Here is an 11,595-nt window from a genome sequence, read left to right as displayed (position 1 = left end):
CCCTCTCTCTCCCACTAAATGCCCCTGCAAACCCTGTACGGGGATATAAAACAAGCACAGGCAGCCTCTGAGAGGTGGCAAGAAGACTGCTAAGAGACCTCGAATCCAAGGAACAGTATAACAGTACGTTTCCTGGGTTTTCTTTTTTGCCTCATATATCTCAGACTTGGAGCTGAAGAAGTTGGCAACCCAGAAATGCCAATGAGTGTGGCCAAAAAAAGCCCCAGCAGATGCCCGCTCTCTCCAGCCAAAGGAACAGCCTAGCAAGATGGCAACCTTGGAGGCAATAACTGCTCTACTCCAGCCAAACACCAGAGCAAATCTGCGGCTCCACTTCCACCCACGCCAGTAGGCGGAGGAGGGAGCTAGACATCCACCCTGGAGAGGCTTTCCCCAGAAGCCCGGATCTCTGGGTCAGGGTGGTGTCCGAATGGAGGGGAAAGTCATTCATCCCCAAGGGTGGGGAGCAGGGCGGGAGGTAACGGGGCTCCTCCTGCGGTGACCATGGAGATGGGCACCGAGCCTGACCTTCCAGCTTCCTCTGGCAAGAATGAGGCCTCCCTTCCCATCCTCACGGGGAGTCTCCAAGGAGACTAGTGGAAGGGCAGGATTCTCCCACTGCCCAGCAGTAGTGAGACTCCCCACATCCCGCCACCATGTCACGGAGCTGTGAGAGGAGCAGTGAGGAAGACCCCTGGTGCTGCCCACCCAGAGAAGGACCGTCAGGCCTGGCCAATGAGGAGTCAAACTCCCATCTGCAGCCAGCGGTGAAGATGAGCCCCACTCCAGGGTCAACAAAGGACAAGTGGGACCCCGCCTGGCAGTGAGGAGGAGGTCCCCCTTCTTCCCCTGCCAAAGCCGTGCCCCAGGAAGCCAGAGCCAGCCAAGGCGTCACCAAGATCAGAGTCTCCTAACAGAACGCCCCAAATGTCCAGGATTCGATTGAAAAAATCCCTCCTCCTACCAAGAACGAGGAAATTTCATTTCAAAGTAAATGAAAAAAGACAATCAATAGATGCCCGACACCAAGATGACGGAGACGTTGGAATCATCTGGCAAAGATTTAAAGAAGTCATCATCATCATTTTTCTGTGGCTTGTTTCGCTCAACGAACTGCTCTCCAGGGAGGCCTTTCCCAGGAAGGAGAGTGAAAAGAAAACGAGGCCCATGTGCACACGTTTGTCCTTGTGTTTCCCTCGAATGTCTTGAAGAACTTGGACAACTGTCTGAAATACCGCATCCAAAATGGTCCCTAATGTAATGATCAGAATTTCTCTGAATCTATTAACTAACTCTCTTAATAACTTAGAATGTGTGTTATAGAGGCGGTGGTTGGAAGCTATTTCACGGTGTCCCATATACTGACTTTTACTTAATCGACACCTCATTTCACACAGTATTCCTTTCTTATTGCCGCCAATCTCTTCTTCTGATTTTTTTTAAAGCCAAAAGCAAAATTTAACTACACAGCCATACCCCTGAGATTTCCAATCATAGTGTCGACAAGTTTTCTTCCTCTGTTTTTATTTTTTTTGTTGTTGTTGCTTGTTTATTTTTTTGTCTATGCCTTCTACTTATAGAGATGAATTAATAAGAACTCTTTTATCTTTTAGGAATATTTATTATTATCACTAACAGTCTTTTCTTTTCCTTTCCGGTTTTGTATCTTTTCCCTACATCTTCCTTAATCTGTAATCTTGCTTTCTCTTTCTCTTTTCTTATTTCTGCCATGGGATTTGCTCACACTATTTTCCCGTCACCACCCTGGAAACCTATTATTATTTATTATTATTTTTATTTCTTGCCCTTGGGAATGAAAAAGATAGATTTCAACACCAAAGTAAACTTTTTCCTTTTTCTGAATTGCCCCAGAACTAGAGGTTTCACAGAGTTCCCATCATGGCTCAGCAGTTAACGAACCCAACCAGCATCCATGCAGACGCAGGTGGGATCCCTGGCCTTGCTCAGTGGGTTAAAGATCTGGTGTTGCCATGAGCTGTGGTGTAGGTCACAGATGCAGGTCAGATCCTGCAATTGCTGTGGCTGTGGCATGGGCCAGGAGCTACAGCTCTGATTCGACCCCTAGCCAGGGAACCGCAAAATAAATAAATAAATATTAAAAAAAAAAAAAAAAAAAAACTAGAAGTTCACATCAAGTGCCTTACAGGGTAGAAATTTCATTTTTTTTTAAACTGAATTGAAGGATGCTGGATTATACAGAACCTTCTTTCCTATTCTCAAGTACTTATTGAGAGGATCCTTCTGAACAGGAAGGCAATTTAGAAATATCCGGGGATACCATGAGGTCTCTAAGGAGTCGTGCAGCAGGGAGTCGGCTGTGTAACACGTGGGTCCAGCAACCACCATGGGCACTGAAGTGTGCTGGGCAGTGCTGGCTGCAGCTTAAGTGCTCTTGTCCTTCGTTTTCCTGACGAGGCAGCCTCAGCTCTGAGGCAGTCCTGGGCGACCCGTCCTCTCCCGGGCTGTGAGGGCTCTCCTGCTCTTGAGATCTGAATTTATTCCCTCCAATGCCAATCCAATCAGCCTAAGGAGAAGGAATCTCACTTTAGGATCTAGAGAGTTTCTGGAAACCTAGGGCAGGGTTAGAGCTCCTCCAGGATCGAGGCATCTCGCTCACCTAGGGGAGGGGCAGTGAGAAAGAGAAGATGAGCTGAAAAAAGATGGAGCGATTCTTTTAAAGTACTAGTGTTCTCTGAGGATATTCACTTGTTTGCTTGTTACATCCTGGCAATACTTTTCAATGAAGCTGAACATTTGCGGTGGAGGAAAAAGTGGCTCCCTCACAATTCAGCCTGAGCCAGATGGGGACTTTCTATTCTCCTCGCAGTAGAGTCTGTGGGAGCTGCTCTGGAATTGTAAGAATTATGGTATCTGGGGGCTTGAAAGAGCAATGGGGTGATGAGCGAGAACCCAAAGATTATGCCTCGGTTCCAACGTGACCCTAATTTACTTTGTGACATTAGGCAAATATGATCATTTTTTGGTCACTTTAAAATGTTTTGGTTGTTTGTAAAATGAAGGCATTGGTGTAAATTAGTGGTTCTCAGTTTGAGAGTATGAAATCTCTTTTTTTTTTTGCCTTTTAAAAAAAATTTTTTTTTTAAGGCCACACCTGTGGCAAATGGAGGTTCCCAGGCTAGGGGTCTACTTGGAGCTACAGCTGCTGGCCTACACCACAGCCATAGCAATGCCGGGTCCTTAGCCCACTGAGCGAGGCCAGGGATCAAACCCACAACCTCATGGTTCCTAGTCACATTTGTTTCTGCTGTACCATGATGGGACTCCTGAAATAGCTTCCTAATTTCAAAAAGTTATGGATATCATATGTTAAGGGTAGCAAATTTGTTGCCCATTGAAAGAAAAAAAAAAGAAAACAGAAGTATATTTTGGTTCCAAGACTTGGAATGACTCCAGTCTCTGGGTGCAAATGCTGCAGCCTAGAAGCAGTGGCCTAGCTGACTTTGAGGTCTCTTCTGGCTCTAATACTCTGGGATTCAGGTCAGGAGAGTTTGGACCCCTTTGAAAACATTCATTTATTCAAGAGGAAAGCTGACATTAAATATTACCGGACCCAAGGGCAGCACTAGAAGTTTTTGAGAGAGAGGAATGAAGGTAGATTTCAGGGTCTAAGACTCAAGAGTTGAGAGAGAAGGTGGAAGGAAGGATAGATACTAATAGGAGGCGCTGGGGAGCCCTGATGGGGAGCCGGGTTACATCATGTGGCTGTTACATGGCCATCTCAGCCTTTCGAAAGCCAATGTTGCGGTTGGAGCAGCCCTTGCAGCTCTTGCTGTGGTTGAAGATGCCCTTCAGCAACAGCCATTGGGAAACGGAAAGAATAAAAGCGTCTTACTCACAAGCCCGAGAAATCACGCAGCACACCTGAGGTCACATAGGGAGGTCACAGTAGGGAGAGAGTGCCCGAGGGCCTGGCGTTCTGCTTTTATTGGGGTTGAGGGTGGGGGGCCTAGAGTTTTGAAGGCTCACTCTTTACTGGTGAATTTATTTATTTCTTTAGTCTTTTTAGGGCTGCACCCACAGCATATGGAGGTTCCCAGGCTAGGGGTCTAATTGGAGCTGCAGCTGCTGGTCTACACCACAGCCACAGCAATGCCAGATCCCAGCTGTGTCTTTGACTTACACCACAGCTCATAGCAACACCGGATCCTTAACCCACTGAGCGGCAAGGCCAGAGATCAAACCTTTGTCCTTGGAGATCCTAGTTGGGCTCGTTAGCGCTGAGCCACAAGAATGCCATACTGGTGAATTGAAAACTCCTTAAGCACAGAATTTAAAGCAGGGGAAGAGAAGAAAAACAAAAACCAAAAAACAAGTAGCCCCAAACGGTCAGTTACTGAAATCAACCAAGATCTCTAAATCAAAGGAGGTTGGGAGGGGGAGGCAGCCAGGCTCTTTATCTAGCCAGTGGCTGGAAATGTATTTATTCAAGACAACCGCCTTTGGAGTGAATGCCTTTTAGAAATAGATGCCTTGGCAAACAAAGTTAAGTCAAACACTTGCATTGCAAAAAAGGAAAAAAACCCTAACTGTCAGGGCTCACCCTACAGGCTCATACCAGAAAGAGGGTCAGAAGCCAGGATCCCCAACAAAACGAAGCAGAGAAAGCAATCTTGACTCCCAGGCAAGATGGACCAACTTTACTGACCTTAAACAAATATGTAATAACATTAAAAAATAAAGTAATATAATAATGTAATATAATTAATTGTACATTCTATTAAATAGTATTTGCATATAAAATTATCAGGACAGTGCAGAGTATACGGCAGGCTCGTTTCTCCTTTCCTTAATCACAATAACTGTTGATGTGTTCCTTAAAGCCTGCTAGTTAAACTTCCCTAAAGATTAGTTCTGATTGAGTTGACATCAAGAATTTACTGGCAATGTTTGGGGATGAGTCCTGTGATGTATGTACAAGAGAGATGCCCGCAGAAAAATACATCCTTGTAGCTTGTCCTAACACTGTCCCTTTTTAGTATTTTCAATACTTTGTATGCTTCATATAAAAAAAGAGATTGATTCTCAAAGACATTCTGCCTTAGAGCACTCTTCCTGAAGTTTTAAGGAGCTCTGAACTTGACACTTTATATTTTCCAGAGCTAAACACAGATTTGGGTATTAGGTTGAGGGTATCAGGTCACATTGCTACCCAAAGAGTCATCGAACTGCAATGAGAAGCAAGCAGGCAAGTACGGAAAATTCTCGAGGGTGTTTAAACGTTATTAATTCTCAGGGTTTTTAAAGGTTATTAATATTTTAATTCCCATTTTCTAGCAAGCATTTCCTTAGAAGAATTAGAAATTCCCTCTATTCCTCTATCAAACTCAAGTAGCAGCTCTAAGGAAAACATACAGGAGTTCCCACTGAGGCTCAGCGGGTTAAGAATACAACTAGTCTCTGTGAAAATGTGGGTTGGATCCCTGGCCTTGCTCAGTGGGTTAAGGTTCCAGTGCTGCTGCAAGCTGTGGTGTAGGTCGCAGATGTGGCTCGAATCTGGTGTTGCTGTTGCTGTGGCTGTGGCGTAGGTCTCTGCTGCAGCTCGGATTCGACCCCTAGCCCAGGAACTTCCCTATAGCACAGGTGCAGCTGTTAAAAAAAAAAAAAAAGAAAAGAAAAGAAAGAAAGAAAACAGAAAAGAAAAGAAAAAAGAAAAACATAGAGCTTAGAAGAAAGTGTTGGCCCAAATTTGAATCCAACATAACAAATATATGGTAGTGTTTAGAGTAGCTCACACAACGTAAGGAAGACAAACCCTTTCCGGTTCTCCTTGAGGTTGGGGAAGGGTACTGACAGAGGCATTGTATTTCTTTTTAAAAATGAATCAAATTGCATCGCTTGATTCTTCGGTGAATAATGATCATATATTCATGTGTTGTGAGAAGTGTTCTGTTTTCGGTTTTCAGAATCAACCTCCAGACAAAGCATGTTTAAAGGACAAAATGCGCAGTGGCTCAGCAGAAATGAATCTGACTAGTATCTGCGAGGACTCAGGTTCCATCCCCGGCCTCGCTCAGTGGGTTAAGGATGTGGCGTTGCCGTGAGCTGTGGTGTAGGTTGCAGATGCGGCTCGGATCTGGCATTGCTATGGCTCTGGTGTAGGCTGGGGGCTGCAACTCCAATTCGACCCCTAGCCTGGGAACCTCTGTATGCTACAGGCGTGGCTCTTTAAAAAAAAGGACAAAAAAAAAAAAAAAAAAAAAAAAGTACAAAACGTAAATGTTTCGCTGAACCACAATGGGAATTCCACCTTTCCTTTGTGTCTTCTTCAATTTCTCTCACCAATGTTTTGTAGTTTTCAAGGTAGAGAGCGGCAAGTCTTGAAGCTTAGGTTTGGTGCTCAGACGTTGCCACTTCCACAATGTCCTATTGAAGGAAGTTCAAAGCCATCTCAGATTTAAGGGGACTGGATCACTTGGTCGGAAGAACGGCCCCTTATTATGTGTACTGTTTCAGTGGGAAAAACTGTAAGTAGGGAAGGAGAGTGGTAAGCAAGTTTCACCTTTCCTTTACACCATTCTGTTTTGTTTGAATTTTTAAAATCATGTACAAATACACATGACTTCTATACAATAATGATAATAATGACAATAATACTAAAATATGACTTCAGATTTTTTCCTGCGTTAAAGTTACACTCCAGGATAATAATCTGACATTTGGAAGGACCCATGATTTTGAATTATGATGCCTAATTCAGGGTAGGCCTTCAAATTTCATCTAACTGTAAGGCCAGATAAGGGCAGGTTTCATGAAACCCCCAGCATGGAGCTTGGCACATGATAAGTGCTTAATAAGTATTTATTGAATCTGAAACTAGATGAGAAAATGGGGGCAAAAGATGCATGTATCAGGGGAAAATAACCTTAAAATCTGTTCTATTAATTCATTGTATGTAATCAGCTTTTATCATGGCAACTTGGATCTTAATGGGCAAGAAAATGTATTTGATTTAATTCCCATGCACTCGCAGGCCTAGGCTGTTGGATGAAATAACAGCATGTCCATTGCTATAAGCAGCAGCATCTGGGAATTATAACCTAGGGCAGAATCAAGGGGATCCTTAAACTCTATTTCTACAAGACACCAGTTAATTAAAGAAATCATGTGTCTTTACAAATACCAAGGATGCTCCTGGACTCTTTCAAATGGGACCTTAGCGAAGCACCCAGAGGAGCTATTTAAACAAACAAACAAAAAATACCCTTTCTTTAGTATCTACAATACACATTAGTAAGAAACAGAAAGTCAGCTCTTAGTTTTGTTTAATAGGCCCCATACTCAGTTTTGACTGGCACTCTTACTGGTTCTTCTGTTTCCCCATATCAAAAACCTGATAAATAAAAAAGGGTAAGAATACCCTTGAGAAATTCTTGCAGATTCCTTGCTGGCTGATTTTCAGTCTAGAATGTATTTCTCTAAATCCTACTTATTAAGAAATTGTACAAAGAGGCTGATTATTTATTTAATGACCATTTTGAAAACATCTTGACCCTTCCCAGGAAGGTCAAAGAGTAGCCTATTATTTGGATGCCTAATTGAACTGGACAAAGGAAATTGCTTTCATCATTTTTACTTTGCCCTTCCTAATTGGATCGAATGTCAACTTTCCATGCAATGTTCCCTGACACACACTCAGGTTCCTTAATGCAACCAGATTAGATCAGTCTGCATCTGTCTCCCTGGTACCCTGGGACTGCATGCACTTTGGATACATATTTATTTTGTGAATTTCATTTCCATGTTAATTAGAATGTAGGTTCCTGGAATTTTCATTCTGCATCTGATAATCTTCTTACAGTCAGCATGATGGAAACAGCTGCATGCTGTTTACTTTATGAAAGATGATGTTCCTTGCTCAGATGACACTGGATATTTACTTTCTAGATCAAAGATTATGCCTCAGCTTCTTCTTACAGATTTATCAGAATATGTTAATTGATTGAGAACTTTCAATAATCCTTATTAGGTCATTGTAGTTTTCTGAAGGCATAATGAACAAAAATTATCGGGAAATCAAATTTAGTAACATGAAGCTCATTTCTTCTTCTGTTATAGACTCTGCTCTTTCTCCAAGCAGATTTTTTTTTTTTAAGATTAACGATTTTTCTAATTACAAAGGTTATACAGGTCAAGTGAAGAAAATCTGAAAAATAGACAATCCCACTCTTCTTAAACTTTGGCGGCTTTCTTTTCATATGCATATAGTAGATTTTTGTAAGATATTAGTACTCTGAATAGATATCAGTCCAAAAATGTTTTTTTTTTTTTTTTAACCAGCCTTCCTTCTAACTGAATCAAGAATTTATTACATTAAAAAAAAGCGACTTATTCAATCCAACATTAAACCTGTACTAAACAATTTACTATGTGCCACCTACTTGCCTCTCTCTGGGATGGGTGGGAAGGGCACATAAATAAAAATAAATAAATAAATAAGACACATCTTTGCTTTGAAAAAGCTTATAAACTGCAGGGAGAAAATGGTAAAAAAAATAATAATAATTATTATAAGGCCTAGTGTGATGACAATATTAAGCAATTGCTGAGCACTACTTGTGCAGCCAGTACCTTTTATTCCTCATACAGCTCTACCACGTAGGGACTAGTACTCGCCCCCTTTTATAGATGAGGACATTCAGGCTGAGACATGTTGTTAAGTACAGTGCTCTGAATCACACAGCTAGTCAGCGGCAGGACTGGGATTTGAATCCAACAATGTGGTTTCAGCTACGTTCTCCATCACTGTACCCTCCCATAGGAGAGTATTTCAATGATCACATTTCTTCCATTTATAGAAATGCATAAAACTCTCACATAGTTTTCTTGACGTGAGCTCCATAGCATCTGTCCAGTGTTCCTCACGCTAACCTTCTTAAGTGGAAGGACCACCAGTGGAAAATTCATTCTTGATCTTATAGGTCCATGAAAGAGGCCCTATCATTACGGCAATGGAAAGGATAAGAAAGTCAAATAGTTTGGTATTTTGCCACACTCAATGTCTGGGATAATTTTCTCTGAGATTATAGAGAGTGAGTGAAGCCCACGAGATAACTCCTTCAGTGTCTGAAGACTTAAAATCCAAAAGGTAGCTGATGCATTTGAATCTATATAAGTTGGAAGTCATGTTTGGGTGTATAACTAAAATTTCAGATAAGAGTGGCTTTTAAAATATGAATGTTTATTTATTTATATTTTGTTACATAATAAGGAGATTAAGGTGAGCATCCAGGGGTGGTCTGATGGTTCTTTGAAATTATCAAGGACTTGGCTTCCTCTATCCTTTCTCCTAGTCATCGTGTGCTTGTGGTCACAGGTGAGCTGCTAGAGCTCCAGCCATCACATTCAGGTTCCAGGTAGGAAGAAAAGGAAAGGCAAAGGAGAATAAAGGGCCTAAGACAAGTGATTGAGTTCCCTTTAAATAGCTGTCCCAGAAGTCCTAGTTTTAGAATATAAGTGGTTATTTGCACAGATGAATGAATGAATGTTCTATTTCTGGTCCTTTTTTTTTTTTTTCTTTCTTTTTTCTTTTAGAGCTGAACCCACGGTATATGGAGGTTCCCAGGCTAGAGTCCAATTGGAGCTGTAGCCTCTGGCCTATGCCACAGTCACAGCCTCAGCAACTTGGAGTCTGAGCTGTGTCTGCAACCTACACCACAGCTCACGGGTAATGCCAGATCCTTAACCCACTGAGCAAGACCAGGGATTGAACCCACATCCTCATGGATGCTAGTCGGGTTCATTAACCGCTGAGCCATGAAGGGAACTCATCCAGTCTCTTCTTTATGAAGGTTAGAGGAGTTCCCTTGGAGGAGCAGTGGAGACGAATCTGGCTAGGAACCATTAGGTTGCGGTTCCATTCCTGGTCTCGCTCAGTGGGTTAAGGATCTGGCATTGCTGTGGCTGTGGTGTAGGCCTGCAGCTGTAGCTCTGATTCGAACCCTAGCCTGGGAACCTCCACATACCACAAGTGCAGACCTAAAAAAAATGGTTAGAATGTGGTACCCTGGACAGATCCTGTGGAGTACTTGGCTCTGGAATAAGAGCTAGAGTCTTTCTTTTTCAAATGAGTGTATATATTCATAATATTGTTCCTAGAATTAAGACTCTGAGACAAATTTTATAATAATATTAAATGTTGAATAAAACATTGAACACATACAATAAATCAAGTAAATTCTATGAAGAAAATCAAGTAGGAGAGTTCCCAGTTGTGGCTCAGTGGAAAGGAACCCAGCCAGTATCCATGAGGTTGCAGGTTCTATCCCTGGCCTCGCTCAGTGGGTTAAGGATCCTGCATTGCCCTGAGGTGCAGTGCAGGATTCAAATGCCGCTTGGATCTGCCCTTGCTGTGGCTGTGGTGTAGGCCAGCATCTGCAACTCCGATTTTCCACTCCTAGCACGGCCCTAAAAAGACAAAAAGAAAAAGCAAAAAAAGAAAATCAAGCAGGGTTCAGGGTACCTAGTGCATTTGACATCCTGAGCAAATCATTTTTTTTTAACAATGCTCCTCCTTTACCTGTCAAAATTATTATAGGAAAAGTTACATTTAATGATCGAAAAATGACACATGCAGCAGGCAGCCTCTAAGGAGACCTGCCAGGCTGCCTGCCTTCTAGCTGGGTGATCCCCTCCCCTTGAGTTGGGCGGGGTTTGTGACTTGCTGCTAACCAATAGGATAAGGCAAAGGCGATGGGATGGGATTCCTGTATGTAAGATGACATTACCCATGGTAACCCATCTTGCTGGGGAGGCTCCCTCTCCTGTTAGCTTGGAGGAAGCAAGGGTTATGTTGGGAGGTCCACATGGCAAGGAGTGGAGGGCAACCTCCGGCCTGGCCAACATCCAGCAGGAGACTAAGACCCTCTGTCCAACATCGCATGAGGAAATGAAACGCCCACATGAGCAGGCATCCTTCCCAGCCTAACCTCAGCGGACACCTGGATTGCAGCCATGGGGGCCCTGAGCTGGAGAGCCCAGGCCAGCCATGCCCTCATTCCTAACCCGCGGACACTATGAGATAATAAATATGTGTTCCTGTAGGCTGCTCAGTTCATGGTAATATACTTATACTGCAATAGATAATACAAAACACATGTTATCAATAGTCGTAAAAGAGCAGGTGATGACATTTTTGCCTTGTCGAACTTCATATTTATAATCATGCTAGTAAAAAAGGATAAATACATAAAAGTAAAATAAACACCTAAAAGGTAAAAAAGGAAAATGGATTAAAAATGCAAAAATATTAATGTGTTTTTTCGAAAAATAGGAAATATTCGTCATCGGAGGAATGAATAGATAATTTTATTTCCGTTTTAAGCCTTAACTTCTGCAAATTTGTCAATGGCTTCCTCAAAATAGATCTCTTTTGCATATTCATGTTCGATACAGTCTAGCTGGATTTGTCAATTTATCAGGGCCCATAGTCGATCCTTCCAGAGGAATACATCCATATTGCAGGGGTTGGGATGGCTTGCTGCGAACCAGGGCCTCCTGAAGGGTGAGCAGCTTCTGTGAAGGAATGGACACAGAGCCAGCGTTTGTGTGGGACTG

The 11,595-nt window shown here is 42.6% G+C and overlaps 1 protein-coding gene across 2 annotated transcripts in view; it reads right to left on the bottom strand.

The window, feature by feature from the left end:
* Window positions 1–10,157: 10,157 nt before the first annotated feature.
* The window catches only part of PCED1B (PC-esterase domain containing 1B), a 201,775-nt gene continuing 200,337 nt past the window's right edge, over window positions 10,158–11,595 (bottom strand). For both annotated transcript variants that reach the window (XR_014804110.1, XR_014804111.1), the window contains one exon: window positions 10,158–10,446. The gene's annotated coding sequence lies outside the window, so the exon portion shown is untranslated. The remainder of the gene's footprint in view (window positions 10,447–11,595) is intronic.

This window comes from Sus scrofa, chromosome 5 (genome assembly GCF_054392235.1).
Source record: "Sus scrofa isolate SSC_HxYL_T2T_F1_AM1 chromosome 5, Sscrofa_HxYL_maternal_Yorkshire_Landrace_v2.0, whole genome shotgun sequence".
In the NCBI taxonomy this organism is placed as follows: domain Eukaryota; kingdom Metazoa; phylum Chordata; class Mammalia; order Artiodactyla; family Suidae; genus Sus; species Sus scrofa.
This window is presented reverse-complemented; position numbering and strand designations above follow the sequence as displayed.